Source organism: Lissotriton vulgaris, chromosome 4_1 (assembly GCF_964263255.1).
Source record: "Lissotriton vulgaris chromosome 4_1, aLisVul1.2, whole genome shotgun sequence".
Classification (NCBI taxonomy): domain Eukaryota; kingdom Metazoa; phylum Chordata; class Amphibia; order Caudata; family Salamandridae; genus Lissotriton; species Lissotriton vulgaris.
Window position 1 is genome coordinate 828,332,698 of NC_141691.1, and position 26,558 is coordinate 828,359,255.

Here is a 26,558-nt window from a genome sequence, read left to right on the forward strand (position 1 = left end):
GCTTTGATATCCCTGACTTCGAAGTCTATTTCTTAAGTGTGCAAGAGCATTTTGCTTCCTTTTGGATTAATCCCCTCAGATACATGCCACAGGTATCTACAGAAAACTGGCTCGCTGACCCCATTCCTTTGGATGGTTTCATACATGCACCCACTTGATCTCGCGCAACCCCACCCACCATGGTTATAGGCACTGTTGACGCATGGAACAGTATCATAGATCGATTTAGGAAGTAGGGGACCCCTATATATGAAATACGCTATTTATACATAGGGAAAAATTATTGTTTGAAAAAGGTCTATAACTAGTACACACAAAACATTAAGGATAGTGATATAGGAACCCACTATACATAAATTATCATTGACCACATAGTTGTACTTTTATTCAAAATTTATTATTTTTGTTTGATGTTATCAAAAATATATTTTTTCTAAAATTGAATTTAGTAGACGGTTAGTGATAAATATTTTTAAGAAGCCTTTTGATGCATTTCTAAATCAGTAGGAGTCTTTCATCACAGGTACAAAGACATACATATAACAAGACATTAAATTGGAAAGGAGAAGATGAATAAACATGATGTAGGCAAAGCGGTAGATGCACTACGCGCGTTTCGACTCGTTAGCCTTCATCAGGTGACCCGTCTTTGACTTAAAACAGCTCGAGATGAATAAGGGAGCTGAACGAAAATCCTAAATATATAATTCTTCAATCTTGTTGACCCAACGTCGTTGTAGGGAAAGTGCAGATACAAGGCTGGTATGATAGAAATGTGATCTCCTTCAATGTAGTTGATAGCGACGTGGGGAGTTCCGATGATATTAGAGTTGAATATACATCTGGCGTTAATAATAAATAGCTTCAAGTATGTCAGCGCTGTGGATACTGCCTCCCAGGTTATGAGCATCTAGAGGTAGAAGTTAGGGCCAGATCGATCTCCTCATAGGAATATAATGATAGTTTTGATGGGGATAAAGTTTCGAAGGTCGTCTGACCCTCCCGACGTATCTCGATGGATGGTGACCAGCGTCTAGAGTCTTCTTGATTCCCCCTTGTTATACCCATTGTGGCATCCACTATCCTTTCACCCCTGCATGCCATTGTTGCAGTAAAAAGGGTTTCACAAATTATGCAAACAGATTAATGTTGCTAAATGGGGTGACCTTTTTCAAGATGGTACATTCCGCTCTGCAGACCAGCTATTTCACGGAATTCGACTCTCGCCTCTAGATTTTTTCATATATGTCTGACTCAGACAGGGGGTTCGGTCGGTTATCCCAGACTTCCCTCGGGAGCCCATGAGCCTTGCCCCGTTACATCAAATGTTGGGATCCACGGATGGAAAACACCTAGTATCTGGGCTCTATCACAGTATACGCACACAAGAAACGGATGCTACTAGCACAGCCCACACACACTGGAGTGAGGAACTGGGGAGGGAGGTGACTGACGAGCAATGGACATATTGTTGTACCCAGACCTCACAAATCTCTGTTAGTTGTAGACTGCGGGTTATACACTATAACTACCTACAATGTCTGCATTATACACCCGCTAAAAAGTATAGATTTAAGCCATCAGATACTGACTGCTGTGAGAGATGTAGAAGGCCTGGGGCTGGATTCCTACATTTAGCATGGGAATGCCCGAAGATACAGGAGTTCTGGGAGCAGATCTTCGAGGTACTTGAGAAAATGACGAATAGCACACTGGAGAGGGATCTCTTGATGGTGCTTTTGGGCTATACCGCACAGATACCCAAGTCACATCGCAAATTCCTTGCCATGTCGCTCCTGCTGGCCAAGCGTAGAGTGGCCTGCAGGTGGGACAGGGGGCGAGCTCTGAAATTCAAAGACTGGTTGGACGATTTACTCTATTGTCAGGAGCAACTGACAGGCTATGCTCAAAGGGTTCCACATGCATCTAGATCAAAGGATATATGGGGACCTCTCCAAGGTTACCTCCTCATGCAAGACTCAGAAGGATCAGATACCTACCCCCTGGGACATGATGTCTGAATGGTGTATGAATTCTTCCCTTTCTTGTCTCCCAGGCTTCCCTCATCCATGCCAAAGATGTGTGAAATACATTCAAGTTAACTGCTTTATGTTCTGTGTTTCCATGCTTCATCATTGCTGCTCAGGGTTTCAGGATGTGTGACTTAAGAGATATGTAAGCAATATGGCGATGGAGGCCTTCTGAAATGTGCCCCTGATGTTGTAAATGTATCCCTACTGCATTATACTAGATGTGTGTAATCTTGCTATAGCTGTGCACTATCTAGGATGTATCCACCAGACGCTATGCTATTGTGCGAAGACAAGAGAGACTACTATGCCAAGAATGGAGCATGTGTATATCATGGTTTCCATGCTGTACTGTTTGTTATACATGATGAAAATCATTCAATAAATAAAGTTTTTTAAAAAAAATTCTGAGTGAATACCGTGATCTTTGACTCAGAATACACCAAGAACTAATAGTGTGACAACAACCTACATCAATGTCAACAATGGGATCAATACATGAGGACAGATTGCCCTCAACAACATCTTGAGCAACATCATACTTAGAATCAGTATTATTATCGTCTGTACTTCTGACCACAGAGATGACTTCAGGGTCAGAATCTTCATCAGATTCGACTGGACAGACAGTGGGTTTCTTGAAACCTCTTTTTCTTATACAGACCTTAGCAAAATACCCATTTCCTTGCAGTAATTGCACATAACATTAATGGTAGGACAAGGGGATCCCTTGAGATGAGGGGTTACCACATCTGAGACAGATATTATTACTATTCACTTTGTTGGTGTTGACAATATCAGGTTTGAGCTTAGAAGAGGAACTAGTAATGGTTTGAGATGACTTAATTTGATGTCTGACAGAGTTGTTGACATTAACAGTGCTAACAATATCACTGGGCCTGTCATTAAATTCCTTCAATGAGACCATGGATATTTTGATTCTTTTAGCAATTTTATGGTCTCATCAAAGAATGGATCACCTAAGCTCAATAATGTTTGCCTGGTGTTTTTATCTTTACACTGGCAGACAACTGGTCTCTAATAAGTTGATCTGTAAAATTCTCAAATTTGCAATCAGCAGCAAGTCTACTTCCACATCTTCAGCTTCTGTTTGTTTCCTTTTGAAGAATTTATGCCTCAAAACCATAAGGCTGGGTTGCTTATCAAATCTGGATTTTAATTTAAGGACAGTTTTTCAGTATTCGTCAATACCCTGCAATTGTTCTTGAGATAAAGGTGGTAGATGCTTCAAAATGGACCTTTCTTCAAATCCTAGAGAATATAGAAGAGACTTTTTCCTCTCTGCACTAAATCTTAAGCCACTAATGGCACCCGAATATATTTTGAAAGCATCGTGCCAGATTTCCCACTTGACTGAAGGTTCACCGGGAGAGTCCAGAAAGGCAGGTCGAGGATTAACAGCTTCCATGGTGCACATACCTAAAAAAAACTATAAATAACACAGAATTTGATGTATTTTAATATGCAATATGAGCAAGAAAAAAGGGGAAAAAAGGAAAAATAACTTCAAATGTGTTCACTGTAGGTTTCCATAAGCAAAGAGGTGTGCACTGTAGGCAATAATTTGAGTGAGTACACAAGTTCTTGTAATAGAAACTAACAAAGAAACGATAAGGCTTCAAACACCAAGGAGATGGTAATGTGTGTTCATCACTGTGAGTATTGGTTTAGTTTAGATGCACAAAAGGTGTAGCATAATGTAGCAGCTGAAGAATAGCTGTTGAAATGAAGTACAAAAGACTGGTGTGTGCATCACCATAGATGCACAAGAAATAAAACACACAAAGATGTAGCAGCGGAAACAAAAAAATCGGTGTTTATAAACACCTTGAAGTAATGTGGAATGGTGTGTGCAACATTGCAGCGATGTAACAAAAACGCAGTTCTGAAATGCTTGAAGTCCACTATAGTGGAGGGGAGACTTCCTAACGATGAGTAATAGCCACCAAAACACTGTTAAAAGTGCATGAAATTCATTAAAGAAGATGGGAGTCTTCCCAACGTAACAAAATGCCTCTGATGTAAATGAGGAGCAAGACATGAAGATGAACAGATAGGCTTCTCAACTATTCAATATGGCAGCGACGTTGACGTGCGTTGCGACGTGACGTGCAGTGAAGAAGTTTATTTATTTATTTATTTATTTACGCAACTTTTATAGCGCGACAAATACCCGAAGGTGTCTCGGCGCTGTGGAGCAACAAAGGTTCATCATCCTACTGTCTTCTCACTGGTTAAACAACCATGTTTTCAGAAGCCTACGGAAGCTAATCAGATTCGGAGCGGCTTTTATGGCAGTTGGCAGAAGGTTCCAAAGTTTTGGAGTGGCCACGAGAAAGCGCCTATCACCCCAGGTTACTGATCTTGTACGTGGCACCGGCAGAAGACTGGTATTGGCCGATCTAAGGTGCCTTCTGGGGGTATAGAGCTGAAAAGCTTCGATCAAGAATCTGGGTCCTGTGCCATGTATGGCCTTATAGGCAATACAGAGGGCCTTGAATTTAAAGCGGCTCTCAACTCTCAGCCAGTGAAGCTGGCGAATACCAGAGGTGGTAGATTTGCGGCGAGGGATGTTGAGGAGAATCCTAGCAGCCGCGTTCTGAATAGATTGCAGCTTCATGATGACACGCTTCTGAGTGTGGAGGAAGAGAGCGTTCCCATAATCTATTTTTGAGAAGACTAAGGTAGAAACCAGAGTCTTCCCAGCTGACGGAGGGAGATAAGGTAGCAGCTTCTTGATCTTTTTCAAGATGTAAAATGAAGATGACACAACCTTATTAACATGGAGGTCAAAGACCAGCTTGTTGTCGAAAATCACTCCCAGGTTTCTGGCTTTTTCCACTGGGACAGGTGGATGGCCGAGCTTATCTGGCCACCAACCGAGGGACCATTCAGGGGAGAGTTTTCCGAAGGTCATGATCTCGGTCTTGTCCGAGTTAAGCCTGAGGCAGTTCAAGGCCATCCAGGTACTGACCTCGAGCATAGCTTTCTGGAAGTTGGCTGCTACAGTAAGGCCATCCTTATGGATACCCAGCACCAGCTGGGTATCATCTGCATACGATGTTAACTGTATCCCATAGGCCTTTATTATCCTCGCTAAGTCCGCTACATAGATGTTAAAGAGCATGGGACTTAGCGAGGAGCCTTGTGGGACTCCACAAGGGAGTGCAGAGATGGGAGAGTAGAAGTCTCCGAGCCTTACTGTCTGGGTACGGTTTGCCAGGAAGGATGAAATAAGATCCTTAGCCCGACCATTTATACCCAGGGTTGTGACACGGTCGACAAGAGTGACATGGTCGACCGTGTCAAAGGCTGCTGACAAATCCAGAAGGATAAGAACAGCCGCCCCTCCCTGATCCATGATCGTCCTAGTCTCATCAGAGGCCTTTATCAAGGCAGTCTCTGTTCCATGCCCTCTCCTGAATCCAAACTGCGTTTCGTCGAGAAGTTGGTGAGTCTCGACGAACTCTGAGAGCTGCTGATTCATCAGATATTCGCATACTTTGGCAGGAAAGGGCAGGCACGCAATTGGTCTATAACTTGCGACAGCAGTAGGATCTAGGGACGGTTTTTTTAGGAGGGGTTTAATAACAGCCTTCTTCCATATACTAGGAAATTGGCCTGTTAGGAATATGTTATTGCAGATTTCCATCAATGGGAGTGAGATCACTTCTGTGAGTTTCTGCATCACGGACGGGGGACAGGGGTCCAAAGGAGAGCCTGATTTAATGGTGGAGATGATTTTGATCACATCCTGATGTGAAACAGGTGAGAAACAAGAGAAGGAGTCGGGATTAGGGTGTGACAGTATTTCTTTCCTGCTGTCACCTCTATGTTCAGTTCTAATGTCATTTCCAAATGAAGCGTAAATATCTGCAACCTTAGTAGTAAAAAAGATGGCCAGTTCATTGCAGAAAGTCTGTGAGGGCTCCACTCCAGGTCCAGTGGAGGGGGTGGACAGGGTGGTGACAACGGCGAAAAGTTCTCTGGCAGAGTTAGCAGCAGTCTCAATTTGTGCTGAGTAAAAGACTGTTTTCCGGGCCAGGATCGCCTTTTTATAGATCATAAGAGCGTCTTTATAAGTTTGTCTAGCTGTGTCACAGTAAGCTTTCCTCCAGCGCCTTTCTAAATTCCTACAATGTTGGCGATGTAGACGGAGATCTTCATTATACCAGGGGGCCGAAGGAGATACTCTATTTGGTTGCATAAATTTCTCTGGGGCCACTAGATCAGCGGCACTTCTGATCCAGTCCTGGAACTCTGAAGCTGATGGTGACAAGCTATTTCCTCCCTGAGGACAGGAGGAGGCCAAGGAATGCAACATCTGTGGGAGATCTGCAGTTTTCCAGGCCCGGGTACCTATCTTGATGCGAGGTCTCGGGTGCGGAAAGGTAGAGAGTCGTGTATCTAATTGAAAAATAATAGCCCTATGGTCTGACCATGAAATTGGAATAATGTCTGATACAGTAATGTCAGGATCATTAGTAAATAGCCCGTCCAAGGAGTGTCCGGCTTGATGTGTAGGACCCTTGACTAGTTGGTGCAGTCCAAGATTGGCAAAATCAGTCGTGAGTTGGGCAGTGTCTGGGTTGTCCTGATCTTCCAAATAAAAGTTAAAATCTCCCAATATGGTAAATTTATCAGAGCAGATGACATTGTCACTCAGGTCAGAGAGGGTAGAGAGAAAAGAATTACGGGGGCCAGGGGGTCGATAAAGTATTATACCCTTTAGTGCCCGTTTGGGATTAATACTGATAGCAAAAACCGCTGATTCACAGTTAACCGAGTTTATAGGATCGAGTGTGGTGCGATATTTGTCCTTGTAAATAATGGCAAGGCCCCCACCTCGTCCTATGGGCCTGTCATGTCTAGCGACACTATATCCAGCCGGAGTAGCGTCGCAGAAATCCGGGCCTGACCCGGCATCTGCCCAGGTCTCGGTAACAAATAATAGATCCAAGTCATGGGTGACTATAAGCTCACTAATGTAGAAACTATGACATGGGAGCGAGCGCGCATTGATAAGCGCAGCTCGGCAACCATGTGGAGTTATATTCTCTCTAACATATGGTGTGCCGTGGATAGGATCAGAGTGGGCTGATAGACAAGTTGTGGTAAATTGATAGCTACAGCCTGGACATATGAAAGGACGAGTGGGTATCGCAGCGGTCAGGACAGCAGTAGTACAGGCCTGACATGGCTTACCGGGATTTAGCTCTAGTAGGTGCCGGGGAGAGTACAGCAGTCGGGAACCAGGGGTTGTGGCCCTGGGCCGGGGCCGGCCGCGGACGGACGCAGACGGGCTTGGCTTTGGCGCGGCTTCGGCGCGCGCCCGCTGCGCCAGCCCGCTGCGCCGTCTGGGCATGGTTCCAATATATGGGGCGTGAGGAGGGTGGGAGGCCGGCGCGACTGGAGCGCAGCCCGAGCCCACACCCAAGATGGCGCCCGCCGCCGCCTTTCACACAAACAAGCAGCTAGGCGAGGCAGGAGGAAAGTAGGTCGAGCGTGAAAGGTGTCAGTGTGCCTAACCTCAATTCCCGCTACAGAACAAACTAATTAGAAACCCCCAAGGAATTTTCAGAACATAAAAATTTTACACGTTTAAAATCGATTTTTCAAATGGTTAAAACAAGCGGAGATGATGGCTGAACACAGTTTGCTCGCAGCCCTAGTACTCCCGACTAGGGAGAGCTCTAAAGGCAGCGAGCGACGAGTGCTTCCTGACTAAATAGTCAGGGAGGGCGGGAGGCCGGCGCGACTGGAGCGCAGCCCGAGCCCACACCCAAGATGGCGCCCGCCGCCGCCTTTCACACAAACAAGCAGCTAGGCGAGGCAGGAGGAAAGTAGGTCGAGCGTGAAAGGTGTCAGTGTGCCTAACAGAATGTTAAGGAAACAGGAGCGAAGATGTCGGTAGCAAGAAGGAACACTGGAAGCAGAATCGTGGCAAAGCACGAGCAAAACAATGACGACACGAGAGCTGCACAGAACAAAGTCGAATGGCTGGGCCCGACTGAAGGTAAATAACAACAGTTTTTAGTTAGGACCTTGGGTATCCCAATTGCATGAAAGCGGAAAAGAGAAAAGAAAACAAGATCCTACCTCAAGGGCAGAAGTCCAGCTTAGAGTTTGGATTGAATTACAGCAGTGAGGTCAGATTTGAGGCTCACCGGAATGTAAATTGTGGAACAGTCTTCACATCTGAATAGACTTAGCGTAGGTTCACCCATGTAGCCAAAGATCATCACCAATATTTTGTAGGAACCAGGCACAGGGAGTATGTTTTAAGCTTATTGGCTACATGGACAGTGGAGTCAGGCAGGACTGGCTCCATCTACAACTCCAACAAAAGAGAGTCATTGAATCCACCAGTTGTTAAGTGACAATACATTCTAGAATAACAGAACCATACAGCATTAAATGGAAACACAACACAGTAAAGTACAGTAAAGTGCACAGAGAAATGTGCAAGATACTACAGAACACGATAGTTAAGTGAAAATAACAGTCATAACTAGATGTTTTAATTCTAAAACACCACTGAAATTCACCAGTAACAGTTCAGCCAGTTAACTATAACTTGGACTCCTTATGACCTCGCATATTACATCACTTATGACATGTTCAATGACATCATAGATGACATCACTGATGACTTCTCAAATGACATCATTGATGACATGACCGATGACAATGCTGATGAAATCTTCCAATCTAATGTTGTTCAGTTTACGCTACAAATCAGTTCAGCTCTTCAGAGAGACTCCACTTTGTCAAGGCAGCCAGACCCCATTTAAGTGGCCAAGCTCCTCCTATGCACAGCCATCACCAAATGCACAGCTCCTCATGGACAGTCCAATCCCAACATACACATATGTCCCAGTAGGTTGCCAAGATGCTACTAAGCACAGCCTTCACCCTATGAACAGTTCATCATGGAGAAGTGACTCACTCCAGACACCTAAGCCAATTTACATGTTTAAGCCTCTACTAACCAAAGTCAATTCTGAGTGAACAGCTCTTCACTGAGAGCCTTCCCCCTCCAGGCAACCAAGCCCCATTAGGTGGGCATGCCCCTACTCAACTCAGTTGCCACTGTATGTACACCTCTTCAAGGAGAGCCCACTCCCTAAAGGCCAATACCCTGACTCTGACCTAAATATAACTAAAGTTGGGACTGGCACTGTGTAATATTCACATACACACGCACAAAAGTTTCTATGTATCTCTCTCTATATATGCGTAAATATATACATATTTCAACACAGAAGGTGGATGATGGTGAAAAAAAGTGCATTGATTTATTTGAATGGCACCAACACGTAATGACTTGAAAATGATCCTTTTTCACAGTGAGCTATTTAGCTCCCCTGAGAAATTTTCCTTACACCTACAACCCAAATTACTAAACAGATTTACACCACACTTGGCATGAAATCAGAATTTTATTACAAAAGCATGACCTGGTTGGTTTGGTATATAATCATTCAGTAGCTTTTGAGAAATACGTTTTTTAATAAAGAAACAGAGTGCATTATAATGAGTTAACATGTTTGTTTATCTTGATGCATGACTCCTCCCAATCACATTTTAAATATGTTTACAAATGTGATTGGCTGGATAATGGCTCTAAAATGTTTTTTATTCTGTTTTTGAAAATCACAAATTGATTCCAATTCTTCCTTTTTATGTTGTAGAAAAAAAATTCCACAGCCATGGGGACCACCCTCAAAGATGTCCTATACTATGGCAGTGCTGAGTGGTACCCATGCAGGGATGCCTTTTTCCTTGCTCCCAGTTTGACTGATCAGCGTAAACATTTCCATAAAGTAACTAGGAATTATTATATATTTTTTTACAAATGGTACGTACAGATGCACTGAAACTTTTTAAAGAAACAGAAAATTCAAAACATGTTTTTTCTATGCAAGTTGTGACCTAACTATAACCATTCACATGTGTTTGCTGGGTAGTGATTGTTAGGGTCACGTTTTCATTGGAAATGGCTTTTATTTTGGTAATAACCTTGGTGCCGTTAAACAAATCTTTACAAAACATTCAATCACATCCATTTTAGCTGTTTCCTAGAATGTTTTTGGGTGACCCATCAGCCAGGGGCAGAGAAAAAGGGGGCCCCGAAATGCGATTTTCCCATGCAATTTTAAATAGGAAAATTAGCCACAGCTACAGCTGAACGGAATAACACCAAATTTGGCAGAAAGCTAGATATTGGTTCAGAAAGTGTGCTTATTGCTGGGTGGTATAAAGCAATTTAGTAGTCTTTGGGAAAATAAGGTTAAAAAAAGAATTTGTATATTTCATGTTGCAGATGATCCATGGATTTAGCAGAGCAAAGGATGTGATCTGATTGCCTGCCACCACATCAACAAAGATGTGGTGGCATCAATTTAGGACTCAGTCGCCTGTCTAACAAAAAAGTATACCTACTCCACGGATCTGAATGAGAAATTAGAAAAAAAGATTTGAAAACAAAAATAAACAGTGTTTGAGAAAAAGGTTGACTGTGAAAAGAGTCTTTGTGTTTCTGTTGTACAAATGATAACTACACATAGAACATGATGCAATCTTTTAAGTTGTTGAGGATCACCTTGCTGCCTGTGAAATGGACTTTGTCTTTTCAATATATTCCGTCCATGTCATAGCTTAAGCTGTTGTGGTATATAGTTCCCATGTTGTGGTCTTGGAGAAATGCAGGAACAGCTTTATTGTTTCTAGGATTTCTCCAACTGCGGACAAAATTGTGTTGACCACTGCCACTTCTGTCTTTGGCAAATTTCGGAGAACACCAAGGCTGTGTGTGAGAAAAGTGATATTAATTTGCCAAAGGTATCCATCATTAGGATTTCCAGTCCTACTCCAGTAATTGTGCCTAGGTCATTGCCAACACAGTGCACTATAATGAAATCTGGATGTTGGCAATACACACTGTTTTCAACGAAAGGAAGCAATTGATGTCACTTTATCCCTCTTTGGCCAACCTAAATAATGTCTACATTAGGTAAACCTAGGTTCCTATCTATGCTGCTCTGTCTAGCACTTTCTCTGACCCAAAACCCAAAACTATGGCCTACAGTCTAGAATCTGACCATTTTAGAGACAATGGGATGATAGCAAGAAAAATATAAAAGAGCATATTTGAGTGGATGGTGGAGATGTGCAGGGAACTAAAATTGGGTAGTGACTTTAAGAAAGAAGTAACCTAGTCTGTGATTGGCTTTGTTATGTCATTTGGATATGCTTGGACTTGCCAAACAGTCAACCACACTTGCTACAGTTATTGTAAAGATAATATGCTGCTGCTGAAAGAAAGTCTTGCACACTTTCAACCTACTGGTAGGTAGAGACTTTTGGAAACATGGCTAATATTGATATGGAGCTAAAAGAGTGTAGGGAGAAGGGAACAAACAAGACTGTAGTGTGAAACTGAAAAGTAGGTTGGTGAACAAAAATTGCTCAATAGGGAGCATATGTCTCGTAATTGACAATATTTTAGAAAAACATATAAATGCAATGCATTAACAGCAGATTTGTTAATACTTTTAAGGGCTCCATGTGGATTCACATGGGAGGGTCTCACTGAGTGCTTTGGTGGATCCGCAAATCCACAACAAAATCCTGCCAAAGATTATTTTTTTACATTGATATGGAAAGGGTTAAAAAATAGTGAACATTTAGGAGTGGTATAACAACAACAAAAAAGACGAAAGGAACTCTGTGATGTACTAAGTACAGGAGTATGAGAAAGAGCACATTGGGAAGCGTAACCATTTTGCGTACATTTCTACTGAGAGAGGAGGAGAATTGACATAGCTATGATTTGATTTGCAGTGAAAAACTGTTGTTATCAGATATTACAAAACGTTTGGACAACAGCAAAGAGATTTTACAGGTATGTTAATTAGATTGTACAATGAGAATGTATAAGCTGAAAGAAAATGTGTATCTTCTGGACACTACAGTGAAAGGCAAAATAGAAGGGAGCTTAGATGAGAACATTAAATAAAAATATAGTGAGCAGCAAAGGAGGAATAGGAATTGCTATACTCAAAATATAGTTATTTTATCAAGCCAATATGAATGAATGTGTTTGTAATTAGACTTGGGTGCTTGCTTATAGTATGTAATTTAATAGTATATAATGTGTACACATTCAGACAGTCAGGCACAGAGTCAGGCAGGGACTTGGTAGGCTCTGTGTCTTAATCAGTGTTATTTTGACCTTTTCCATGTGTGTTTCCTGTAGGTCTACCACATCATGTATCTGGACTAAGAAATATTTCCACAATTTTTGTCATTGTGCGGGCAATTTAAGCCCCTTGATATTCAATCAATCAATCAGTGACACTTATAAAGCGCGCTACATACCCGTAGGGTCTCAAGGCGCTGGGGAGGGGGGGGTGCCGCTACTGCTCGAACAGCCAGGTCTTCAGCTTCTTCCTGAAGGATAGGTGGTCTTGGGTCAGGCGCAGGTCGGACGGGAGGGAGTTCCAGGTCTTGGCGGCCAGGTAGGAGAAGGACCTTCCTCCTGTGGTCGCTCTTCGGATGCGGGGGACGGCGGCGAGGGCGTGGTTGGCTGATCGGAGGTGGCGTTTGGGAGCGTAGAAGTTGACTCGGCTGTTGAGGTAGCTCGGGCCTTGGTCGTGTAGGGCTTTGTGTGCGTGGGTGAGGAGGCGGAAGGTGATTCTCTTGTTGATGGGGAGCCAGTGAAGGTCTCTCAGATGTCCGGAGATGTGGCTGGATCGTGGGATGTCGAGGACGAGTCTGGCTGAGGCGTTTTGGATCCGCTGGAGTCTCTTCTGGAGCTTGGCGGTGGTCCCGGCGTAGAGGGCGTTGCCGTAGTCCAGTCGGCTGGTGACGAGGGCCTGGGTGACGGTCTTCCTGGTCTCTGTGGGGATCCACCAGAAGATCTTCCGTAGCATGCGTAGGATGTTGAAGCATGCCGAGGAGACGCTGTTGACTTGCCTGGTCATGGAGAGGGAGGAGTCCAGGATGAAGCCCAGGTTTCGTGCATGGTCTGTCGGTTTGGGTGCGGTGCCCAGGGCGGGAGGCCACCAGGAGTCGTCCCAGGCGGAGGGTGAAGAGCCCAGGATGAGGACCTCCGTCTTGTCCGAGTTCAGTTTCAGGCGGCTGGTCGTCATCCACTCGGCTACCTCTTTCATCCCTTCGTGCAGGTTGGCTCTGGCAGCGGCGGGGTTGTTGGTCAGGGAGAGGATCAGCTGGGTGTCGTCGGCGTAGGAGATGATGCTGAGGTGGTGTTTGCGTACGATGGCCGCGAGGGGGCTCATGTAGACGTTGAAGAGGGTGGGGCTCAGTGATGATCCTTGGGGGACGCCGCAGATGACTTCGGAGGCCTCTGATTTGTACGGTGGTAGGCGGACTCGCTGTGTTCTTCCGTCGAGGAAGGAGATGATCCATTCCAGCGCCTTGTCCTGAATTCCGATGTTGCTGAGGCGCCGTATTAGGGTGCGGTGGCAGACCGTGTCGAATGCCGCGGAGAGGTCTAGGAGGATGAGGGCCGCTGTTTCTCCATTGTCCATCAGGGCTCGGATGTCATCGGTGGCGGCGATGAGGGCGGTCTCGGTGCTGTGTTTGGCTCTGAAGCCGGACTGTGAGGGGTCGAGGGATCCGTTCGTCTCGAGGAAGGCGGCCATCTGCTTGTTGACGGTCTTCTCGATGACTTTGGCTGGAAACGGGAGAAGCGAGATGGGGCGGTAGTTCTTGAGGTCGGCAGGGTCTGCTGTTGGTTTCTTGAGTAGAGCGCTGAGTTCGGCGTGTTTCCAGCTCTCGGGGAAGATGGCGGTGTTGAAGGATGTGTTGATGATGTCTCGCAGGTGGGGTGCGATGACAGCGTCGGCCTTGTTGAAGACGTGGTGAGGGCAGGGGTCGGTTGGTGATCCGGAGTGGATGGAGTTCATCGTGCGGATGGTGTCTTCTGTGCTGATCGGGGTCCAGGCGTGGAGGGTGGTGGTGGGGGGGGGTGGCTGGTCGGTCGTGGTGTGCGTTGGTTGGTTGTTGAAACTGCTGTGTATGTCCGTGATCTTGTTGTGGAAGTATGAGGCGAGGGAGTTGCAGAGGTCTTGCGATGGGGTGATGTCGTTGTTTCCTGCGCTGGGGTTGGAGAGCTCTTTCACGATGTTGAAGAGTTCCTTGCTGTTGTGTGCGTTGTTGTCCAACCGGTCCTTGAATGCTGTTTTCTTGGCGGCTCGGATCAGCTGGTGGTGTTTCCGGGTGGCCAGTTTGTAGGAGGTCCTGTTGTCCGGTGTCGGGTCCCTTTTCCAGACTTTCTCGAGGGCTCGGCAGTTCTTCTTGGAGCTCTTGAGTTCGTCGGTGAACCATGGGGCCTTCTTGCTGCCGGGTCTGCTGGGCGGGGTCCTCAGCGGGGCGAGTTCGTCCGCGCAGTTGCTGATCCATTTCGTGATGTTATCGGCGGCCTGGCTGGGGTTCGCTGAGCTGGCAGGAGGGTGTTGGCTCAGGGAGGTGACGAGCTGGTCTGCTGTGATCTTGTTCCAGCTTCTGCGGGCGGCCTGTTGCTGGTGTTGGTGGGTCGTCGTTCTCTTGAAGGTGAAGTGGACGCAGCTGTGGTCCGTCCATTGAAGCTCTGTGGCGTGGCTGAAGTTGATGTCTGTGCTGGATGAGAAGACGGCGTCGAGTGTGTGTCCGGCGAGGTGGGTGGGGGTGGACACCAGTTGCTTGAGTCCCAGGTTGGCGAGGTTGTCGAGCAGGGTGCTGGTGTTGCGGTCGTTGTTGTTCTCCAGGTGGAAGTTCAGGTCCCCCAGGAGGATGTAGTCAGCGGAGGGGAGGGCATGCGGGCTGACGAAGTCGGCGATGTCCTCGCTGAATTGCGTGCGTGGTCCAGGGGGTCGGTAGATCAGGGTGCCTCTGAGGGTGGTGTTCGGGTTGGTGTGGATCTGGAAATGCAGGTGTTCGGCGCTGGTCAGGGTGTTGTCGGTGCTGGTCGTGAGACGGATGGTGTTCCTGTGGATGATGGCGATGCCTCCTCCCATCTGGTTGGCGTTTCGGTCCCTCCGGACGATCTTGTAGCCCTCTGGGATAGCGATGGCGATGTCGGGAGCTGAAGAGGCGTTCATCCAGGTCTCTGTGAGGAAGGCAACGTCAGGGGCTGTGGCGTCTAGGAGGTTCCAGAGTTCGATGGCGTGTCTGTGGACGGAGCGGGTGTTGAGCAGGATGCACTTGAGGTGGGTGCTGCTGGAGTTCGACTTGGCGGGTGCTGGTGCGAGGCAGGTCCGGGTGCAGGAGAACTTGCAGGTGTGGCAGCTGAAGGGTCCGTGGGTGTGTCGTGGTGTGGCTTGATGGCATTCAGGGAGTCGGCCGGAGTTGAGAGCGATGAGGGTGGCGGCAGAGTACGTCAGGCGGGTCGGTCGGGGTCTTCGGGGGCCAGGGGTCCTGGCGCTGGTCGCGATCCGGTCGCGGACGGGCGCAGACGGGCTTACCTTTGGCGCGCCTTCGGCGCACAATCGGCGCGCCCGCTGCGCGTGACCGCTGCGCGTTCGCACGGTCGCCATATATGGCGAAGTGCTCGGGGGGGGCGGAGCAGCTGGGAGGCGGGAGCGGGGAGGGTCCAGAAGGCAAAAGGGGCGGGGCTTAGCGGCGGTGGCGGGAAGCGGGGAGGGAGGACGCAGGGGGCAAAACAGGCAAAACAACAGGCAGTACAGAAAGCAACTACAACTTTACAAATTACAGGGAAACACTTAAGAACAGTAGAAAACACCAATGACTACGGGGGCAGGTCGCGGACCACGCTGCAAGGAGGCAGGGGGCGTGGCCACGCGTCGGAGCTCGGCTAGCGAGGCAGCAGGCAGGGGACACGCACACAGCAGCTGGTGGCCGTGCGGCGCGGGGGTGTCCTAGAGCTAGGTCACACTCACCTGCGCCGCACGGTCGCCATATATGGCCAAGTGCTCGGGGGGGGGCGGAGCAGCTGGGAGGCGGGAGCGGGGAGGGTCCAGAAGGCAAAAGGGGCGGGGCTTAGCGGCGGTGGCGGGAAGCGGGGAGGGAGGACGCAGGGGGCAAAACAGGCAAAACAACAGGCAGTACAGAAAGCAACTACAACTTTACAAATTACAGGGAAACACTTAAGAACAGTAGAAAACACCAATGACTACGGGGGCAGGTCGCGGACCACGCTGCAAGGAGGCAGGGGGCGTGGCCACGCGTCGGAGCTCGGCTAGCGACGATATTCCATGTGAGTGTGGCCAGCACCATTACTACCAAAGGTGTGGTGTGATCTGCTACTGTATCTATTTTATATTTTCTCCCGCATGCATCCCCTCCTACCCCTCCACGTTCTAGGTATTTTTGCCATGTGGAACTTTCACTCTGGCCTATACTAATCTCGTTTTCAGGTTTTAGCACACATGAACCCCAAGACCTCTCTCGAAACAGGCCCATGACAAATGCCTCCAAGTCCAGCCCTTCCGCTCCCTCTTCCAGATTCTGGATTTGTACATTGTCCCTCTGAGACCTGTTCTCAAGATCCTCCAATTTCAAGATTGTGTCTTGTAGTTGCTGGTGGAGAGTTTTCATCAAATTTTCTATCCCTGTCGTTCTGTGATCTAATTATTGCACTTTGGATTCGATATCCAGTGTACGTGGGCCCACTGAGTCGACATTCTGTTGCAGGGACACAAGCTTACCCTAAATGTCGGAGCAGAATTCTTCAAGGGAGCCCTCCAAATCTATCTTGACCTCTTTCCTCAGCTCCCTATTAAAGTCTCTCTATTAGGCTACGAGGTCCTCTTTCATGAGTGTCATATCTTTCATTGGGCTTCCTCCCTCGCTAGGCTATCTTGTCTCTGTGGGTGAGAAATAGCTGGAGACGCTGTTAATCTGTGTCTTTTTGGATGGCATAGGGTCAATGGCGTTAGTGGGTGTCACCCTCTAGTATTGGTCTGTTAGAAATGGGATTTCTGGTTGGCTAAGGCTTATGCCAAAGCCAGGCAGAAACCACCATTCTAGTCAGGGCAAGGGAGTCACAAGCCAAGATAACCCCTGCTCACCCCCTTGGTAGCTTGTCACGAGCAGACAGGATTATCCCGGAGGCAATATGTAAAGCATTTGCGCATGCACACAACAGCAACAACACCCTAGGCACACCACAAAAGGAACTCCACGCAAGGTTATATAAAAATAACTTTTGTATTGTCAAAACACATTAGATAGTAATCACACAATATACATTGTGCCCACTGGCACGGGCAATATTCACACTGGATTATTTACACCAGGACAGGGCCACATGGACCATTGTCAGAATCAACACTTAGCAGAAATAGCACTTCTAGAACTTAGAATAAGTGTAGCACAAAATAACAATTATAGGTCACAACCAGTAATCACTGGTAACAGGTAGGTACACACTACGCAATACTAATAACCATAGGCCTAGATCACGCATGGACACATAACCTCTCTAGTATAATATACTAGGCAAAACACAACCACCTAAGAATAAAATACATTTAGGGGTATAGCTCAGAAGTATTACAAATGATGCATAGAAACATTCAGAGTTGTAGGTAAGACACCAAGGGCCCGATGTAGGTCGGTCGGTAACGGCCAAAAATCGGTATTTTGGGCCGTTACCGATCGGTAAATAGGTGATTGGCATGTATGGGGGCATTATTTTACCGAATCGGTAAAATTACAGATTCTGTAATTTTACCGATTTGGTAAAATAAAAAATCGGTAAATTTACCGAATCTGAGCCACCCATATGTAGGTGGGACTCTTCAGAGTCCCAGGAGCCTTACCGAATCGGTATTTTACCATCAAATCCAATTGATGGTAAAATACCGATTCCGGTGTGCATGCACATGTGTGCATGCACACCTATGCCATGTGACAGGCAGACCTGCCCTTAGGGCATGTATGCCTGCCACATGGCACCCGGGCCTGTTTTGGGGGTGCCAGAGGGTGTCAAAGTGACACCCCCTGCACCCTTGTGAAAATCGGTATTTACCGATTCGGTAAATACCGAATCGGTAATGCCCATTCATTCCTATGGGCTTCAAAGCCCATAGGAATGAATGGGCATTACCGATTCGGTATTTACCGAATCGGTAAATACCGAATTCATCCGATTCGGTATTCCAGCACATCTGGAATACCTACATGTCGACCCCATAGATTTACCGATTTTAAATTACCGAATCGGTAAAATTCGGTAATTTAAAATCGGTAAATCTATTTCACTACATCTGGCCCATAATGCATAAAACACATTCAGAGGTGTCACAGGCATAATGGCATAGCACATTACGCATAACTCACATTTGGGTCTAACCGGAAAAAATACAGTAGGCAATCTCTCACTAGTCTAAACACATTAGACTCTCCCCCTAAGCATAACTCACATTTAGGGGCGTGACTCACAGTGAAGTAAACTCTCACTAACATAAACCTACACAGGTAAAGTAACCTCACAATCACAGTAACATCACATTGCGCAAAAATCACATTAGACAATTACCATTATAAACATAGTGAAATCATATTGCACAGAAATCACATACCAGCCCCCTTGGCCAACTGGCCATCTCAAGAAGGGCTCAAATGCCCTGTGTCCTGAATGTCCGGGTGCTCTGTCATCGCAGCGCCAGTCAGGGGTGCGCCACCGGCGCAAACCTAAACGTTGCAGCTGCCCACTACTTGCTGGGCAGCTGAGAACAGTAACAGGGCCTAAACGTTGCAGCTGGCACTAAGTGGTGCGCAGCTGTAGAAGGCTTGGCACCACTGTGCCACCTCTGTCCCTCCCAAGGACTCTCTCTCTCACATTGCGCCTAAACGGTGCAGCTGCCCACTAATTGCTGGGCAGCTGGAGACAAAACTGCGACAGGGGCTCTCGCTAGCCCCTAGGACAAAACTGCGCCAACTGCTGGAGCCACACAGGCTCTGACACAAAACATACCCATCGTTGGAGCCCTCTAGGCTCTGCAAACATTATATGGGCCCTTAAACTTGGGTGAGTGACCAGCTGCCGTTTTAAATAAATGTGCCCACGAGGCTCTCATGAAAATATGCCCGCAAGCACTGGTGGGCAATGGGCACGTAGAGCAGGCTGGCTCCGGGACCAAAATCATGCCTGCCTCGTTGCAGCGGTCCGCAACTGCGCTGCCACTGTGAAGATCAGCCCCTCACTGGGGCACCAACCAAAAGGCTCACGGGCCCTCTGGCCCCTTTTAATTTGCCATGGCTACGTTGGAGCGGCCCACTGCAGGACGGGCCCGCTCAGAAGTGCACATCACCCGGTGCCCTGATCAGGCACCATCCACATTCCCCACAGAGCCCCCCCAGCCCTTTCTCACTCACTGGGCTGCTCGCTGGAGGCTCCTCCTCATGGGGATGGCGGCACCTCTCTCGACGGTCTCCTCGAGCAGCGCGGGGCTCTCCTTCCCCACCGGAGCCCCGCCTGCACTCTCCGCCGCTCTCCTCTCGCTGCTGGCGGCCCCGGGGCTCTCCACAGCTCACGGGAGCCCCGGGCCGCGGGAGGCCTTCTCTCCTTTTCTTCCGGTCCGGCCGCGGGCGCGAGACCTTCCTGCAAAACCGGAAGTCCCGTCTGCCGTCAGGCAAAACATTGCCTGACTTCCTGTTTCCACAGCATCCCGAATCCTGTTGCAGCGGCGGTGATTTAACTGGCATAATGAGGGGGGGGCACCCTCGGTATATAAACAATTATGGCCATAATGCAGGGTGGGCTCCTGCAATAATAAAAATCTATAAAAATAGCGACCATAATCGGGGTGGGCACCCGAGTCCAAAAATAGGACTGCGGGCACACAAAAGGGCAGCAGTGCTTCCCTCCAAAGGAAAACAACAGCGCTCTGCCCAGAAAAGCAGAATAAAAGCGCTCTCAAGGCGCTGGGGCATAGAAATCATAAAAGGCCCCAGAAATGACCCCCATAGCAAGGAGGGTCCCAGCACAAGCAGGACATCACAGGACAAGGCTTCCAGGGTCAGGAAGAAGGGTCCACAATAAGTCCATCAGATATCCCAGGGCTGGGCAGGGCCCAGGGAGGCAAGCCTTCCCCTGGGCCCAAGCAGCAGCACGCCCCTGGCAGGATTCAAGTCAGAAACAAGAAGATCTTCAGGGTGTCACAGCACCCTTTTTATACAGCACAATCCTTTGTCTAAAGGTGCAGGGTGGGGGAAAAACCAGGCGCAGCTGGTTTGGGAGCACTCTTGATGTGCTCAGCAACCCCTCCCATTCACTAGTCAGGCTAGGGTCATCAGTCGCACCACAGGGGGCGGAGCCAGCATTGTGTGGGGAAAGCCCAGCCCTATTCAGGTCCCAGGTGCACCCCTCCCTCACATCAGCATGCTAATCTCTCCACTCACCACCGGGCAGACCCATCCAGACTCTTGGAGCCAGGCTCACCAGCCAGCTCCAGCCAATCACGTGCCAGCACACTCACTACAAACGCACACCCATGTCTAGAAGTGGCACTTCCACGCTAGACACATTAATGCCGCATACATCATTGTGCAGCATTCAATCTCACGAGTTCGCACATACCAAATTCGACCCTGCACTCCCAACAGATCAGGAACTACCATGGTCACACATATTCCCCATGCATTCCTATGGGAGGGCAGGGCACTCTCACCACACACACACAGAGCTCACGCACTTTACACTGTACCACAGTGAAAAAGTGCGCAGAGGCCTAAATTCACCAACACCAGGTCACAGAAACAGGCTAGGAAAAAGCAAAAAGTTTCGGGGTGAACCTGCCAAAAAAGGGCTAGGTCCAACATGGTTTCAGTCGCAATGTGTGCCAATAGCCACTTGAGGGGACCTGGGAACAGGCTCTCTTAGATCATAAAGTCCCAATCAGTAGGTAGAATACCATTGTCTATGCCTTAGCGTTTGTCCTGTAGGTCAGTATCTCTTTTGACCATCCTGCTGCTTGTCTCAATATGGTGGCTCTCAGATGACTGGATCTCTCAAGGCTGCCAATGGGGGTGTCCCTGCTACACTCCATAGATCGCCTACATATTGGCGTCTGCACTAATCTGCAGGTTAGCACGTTCCGCCATGTGTTTTGACCTCACTCTCCTTGGATTTGACAGTGGACTGTTTATGCATTCTAGCGTCTTGTATGTGCCCTGTCAGCAGTTTTTACAGTATCTCTCAGGAGCCAGCATGGATATAATACGATCAGGTCCAGTCGTCCCAACAATTCGAGTGTGGTCTTCCTCACCGCTACTGTGTGTGGAGGGATGTGTCTGACAGTCCCTGGTCTCTCACTGTCTTCTCTCCCAGACATGTACCGCGGTCATCCATCATCATATTAGGGACATGTAGTATAGGGACAGCTCTGTGGAGCCTGTCGGTGCTCTCTGTGCTCTTGTTGGGTGGAGATTGTGTCCCCCCTTGTCTCTCCTCTTTGAACCTGTCATCGTTCATTTTAGAGTCCGGCATGGGCCCCTGCAACTCACCCCTCTCAACTAGGCATACCCACAAGGACCCTCTTCTTGCTCACCTTGCCTGAAGCGCCCCACGGCAGGCAGTTCTCTCCTGACCTTCCACGCAGGGCTGCCAGGCTGGTTACATTCAGATGTACAGTGTGCTGGTGGAGTTTAGGGTAAATGGTGCTGCTAATGGTTGCCGCCTTAGGTTCCTCAGTGCCCAGTATTATGCTGTGATTTCTCCCCTATGGTGGTTCATGTCTGTGATACCTCCTCTTGCTTTCCCCGCTAAGGACTTGGCGATGGCCCTGGGAGCCTTGCTGCATCTGTCTCCGCACCCACACCCACACCCTCTGCACCCACGGCAGCTGCGCTGTCATGGCTAGGCGTCTTGGTCACGATGCTTCTCCGCCGCCATCCGCCCAATGCTTGTTGTCTCGCTACCTATTTACAGAAGCCTCTATTGTTGTTAGCTCCAGTAGGTCATTCGCAAAGCCAGATTTAATCGTATTATACCTGTTTTAGTGACTACCCTAAGCATTCGCAGCAGAGCCTCAGTGGAATAGGTCCATTCGGCTATCTTGGATGGCCATGTCCCCCGCTTTAAACATTTTAATTACAACAAAACAATTTAACAACAATTCACAACTACAGCAACTATATTAACAAACTACATCAAAAACGATTAATGTTTTATTTATTTATTTTAAACATTTTTATCTGAAACTCATCAGCAGGCGCTAATATGTCTCCACTTTTTGCTTTATTTGCCTACCGGATTTTGATATAAGTAGCAGTTCTTTTCCAGTTTCTTAGCCATCTGAGCCTGTCAAACAGACTTCAGTTTCATGGTATATCATAGCAGGCTAGGTGGCAAGAAAGTCTCAGCAACCCAGCATAACTATAATGTACAGTTCACAATGCCTAGCTCATGCAAAGTTAGCTGGTGCTGCTGAACTGTTCAGGCACTTCCACATCTTTTTAACCTGAAAACACTGTGCATGAACAGATAGGTATTGCTGAACAGCACAATAATGCTGCTTATGTTAACAAGCCTCTTCTTTTGCTGCTTATGTAAGCAGATACCTATTTCCTTAGAGAAAAGTTCCATGTTCCTTACAAAGAAGACAAAATAACCAAAAAGATAAAAATGGATACTGATCAATTATTTAGAACAGAGATACATCACAATACTGTCTAAGCTTTACTAAATTTTCTGCCCACAATCATATATTTATATTTAGTACACCAGTAAAGTGGTATTCCTTTCTCCTGAAAAAAATCCACACCTTCAACCACTTTATTTCCGTAATTAAATTATTATATGCCATGTACTCTGCTTCCATAACAGTTCAAAAAGTAACACATTCATCTACACACACTTTTTTATTAACACTAACCAGTGTTTCACACTAGAAAAAAGCAAAATCGAGCCACTCTATCAGCTCATTGAGCTAAAGTATATATACAGGGAACGGTTTCTAGTTTTGCATATAGGTTAGGCTCCCAGGTGCCAGTGGACCTCTTAAAAATGTACAAGGTTAAATGCATTTCACAACTTCGATATGGCAGCGAGGTATGGGGTTATGCCAAGTTGGATAGGATTCAATCGGCGGAGTATACATTATAAAGATCACACATTTACCCCAGCTTTTTCAGTGCAGGCGGTGTTTGATTTTGCACAAGTGACAGACCTGATATCCCTAAGCCCTCTTGTGTTCTTGATTAAGGTTTGGAGAAGGATGAATTAACATTATATCGGTTGATCCTTGCAGATTTTCTGGTTATTAATTGGGCTCATAAAATGATATGGACAGCCTTTGTTAGGGCACCTTTTGCTTTCATAGGTAGGCCTGGTGTCCAGGAGATCGAGACCTGACAAATTGATGTACTGTTTGAGGGGGCTCTTTTTTAACGTTTTATTCACTTTTATCATTCAATGTTATTGTTTTATCATTTTTGTAGGCTGCTATGGTTCCCAGGAGTTCAAGATTTGGTTAATAGATATAGTGTTTGAGGGGAGATATAGTGTTTGAGGGGAGGGGGTTTATTGTCCTGGAAATAAAGATTTATGAATAGATATATGCATAGAAGTTCATAAAAACACTAGGGCTTGTATTAAAATATTTCTTTTATAGTTTGAGAAACAATGCTTCCTTTACTTACAAGTACATACATTTGGAACACTTCATTTATTCAACACAAGCTGCAATACCTGCTGATTTCTCTATACATTCTGTCTACCTCTCAAAAGCTATATTATGAGAGCAACACATCCCCAAACAGATTTTCACTCTGTAAACATGGTGTAGAATAGGTTTGCCAAATTTAGTACACTACTAACACTTATGAAGTGTCCTGGTGTGCCGCTATGGATCTCCACTGCTCACACAAGCAAAATGAAAGTAGCTGAATCAGTGGATGAATCAGCTGGTCCAGAGTGGAGCACACAAAACAATGTGCAAAGTCAAGCCCAAAGCTATGCTCATGTTTTCAGTGTGAATCGGAGAGGATGAACATTTTGAAAGATTTGAAACTGGTGAAGACATTGAGCAAAAGTGAAAATGAGAGAAGTTTCAGGTTAGTGAAAGTTCAGATGTAAAACCTGAAAATACTGAAGTCCAGTTTCAAGATAGAGATCAGAGTCAAGAGCTGTTACAGTGGAAAGACAAAGGTATGAGTGGCAGCAAGAAGAAGTGGTTTCTGATCCAAGCAGTTAAAAGTTGCACTTGAATACACAAAGTCACAAATACCCCAAAAGGAAAGAAAAAGTTCACGGTGAAAAGAGCACAAAAAGCTGATTAAATTTCAAGTTCAGTTCAAGATTGAGCTCAGGCCAAAGTTACTTGGAAAGTAAAGACACTCTGACAAAGACTGTTGCTGAACAAGAAAGTGCTGAGGAAGATATTCAAAGGAACAGAACCTGCAAAAAAACCACTGTGGTTTAAAGGAGCCTGAGAGACAAACAGATTCTTAAACTAGTGTAAGTGAATCGCCAGTGAAAAAGAGATTATCGATAAAGAGAGTTCCAAATCGAAATTATGCTTTGCTTTAATGAGTGTATTTCACTACAGGGTCAGTAATTGTGATCTGAAATATTGAAGTGCATTGAAATATTATGGTTCTGCTCCCACACTGACAACTCTCAATTACTGTTGCACCTTGATGGCACTAAGGCAACTCAATTGGAATTCAAGTATACAATATGCCTATTCAGTAACTGGATGAGTGCCAACCATTTGAAGCTAAATATAGACAAAAGGAATTATAATCCTGAACAACAAAACAAAACTGCGGAGTCAGTTAGCTGGCCCATCAAAATGGGGCTGGTACATGAGCCCAGTACTTCGGCAAAGAGCCTTGAAGTGTTCAATAACAGTAATCTCTCAATGATTTCTCAGATTGCATCTGTGGTATCTAAGTTTATCGTCATGTTGAAATTGGTTTGGAAAATAGCTCAGTGTCTCCTGCTAGAAGCCTGAAAAATGGTAACTATGACCACTACTTTCTCTTTGCTGAATTAGGCCAATTCAATTATATATATATATATATATATATATATATATATATATATATATATATATATATACGACTCACTCCATAACAGAATTCTTCACAGATTACAAGTGGACCATAGTGAAGCTGCTCACTTAATATTCACATTTCCCAGGAGCACTCATGCTACTGCAGTGTTGCAGCTTCCTCATGGACTACTGGTAAAACAGCAGATTCAATTTAAAACTCATCTCCTTTAATTTAAGTCATTACAATGAACAGCTCCTCACTTTGTAACCAATAGATTAAAAAAGTATGCACCTTCATGTTCTTTAAGATCTACACATTCCACCTTTCTTACCATACCAAGACAACAGAAAACCAGGGCAGATGGGAAACGTTTTTCAGTGCTAGCACCCTACATGTAGAATTCCCTTCCAGAAAAACTATACCAAGAATTAGATCTAACTCAGTTTTGGAGAAATCTGAAAACATGGATTTTTAAAGAATCTTATTACTGATTACTCGCTGTCTATCTTTCTCTACTGTCATTCTTGTGATCTAATGGGTGTCAAAAACCCTTTGGTGAATGTGCGCTCTACTCTGTAGGTCTAACATTAACATTAAAAAGTCAATTCTTGTTTTCCTCTTTTAAAGGGGAGGATAGAGCTTTTATTCTTCGCTGATGTTCTCTTCTAGGTAAATGAGAAAACCATCTCTGTGGGGTTAGCAAGTAAGTTGCTATTCAAATATGGCTGAGATACCCGCCACCCCCTCTCAACACAAATCCCCAAGGATGGGAAACCGGAAACAATTCTGAAGTTTTTGGAAGACGGGAGGGAGTGACCCTCCCGGCCGTATTTATTAAAATATGAAACAAAATTAAAAACAAAATTAACAGTTTCATATTATGTACAATTTCATAACCACATTGCGATGTTTGGCTAACCTTAACATATTCTCTAATACAAAGGTCCTCCTAGCCGAACTAACATCCTACAAAACATTTACTTGAAATTTTGAAATTGTACATCCTAACGTTTAAGGGCCAACGGCAAGGTCGTAACCGGTGTCAAGATCCCTAACCCAGAAATATCCCCCTCACTTGTGAGGGGCGGCACAGAGGCGTACCTCAAGTGCAACTTACCAATTTCCCTTGACTTGACGGGGGCCCCAATAAAACTCGACGCCACTTAAAGGTCGTACGAGGACTCGTGTGAGGTATCTAGAAGGTAGCGTAGACCCCCCCCCAAACCCCACACAACTTACCACATCTGCCGTCGCAGACGTCCTGGCCCCGGGAAATTCCCCAGGAGGGGGCTGTAACCCCTCCTACCCAGGAAGGGGTCTTGACCGCCTTTCCTTTCCTTTCGGCGACCCATCCTTAGAAGGGACCGCCTCCCCGTTGAGGGGCCAATGGCCACCTCCCCCGCGCGCTCCCATCCGTAATGGGTGACGCCCACTCATAGGGATCTTCCAATTAGTGCTCACCGATCATGACCTTACCGCCCGACCAAAATAAATACGACAATGCTAACTAAATTACAAATGACTAATTCTAAAAGA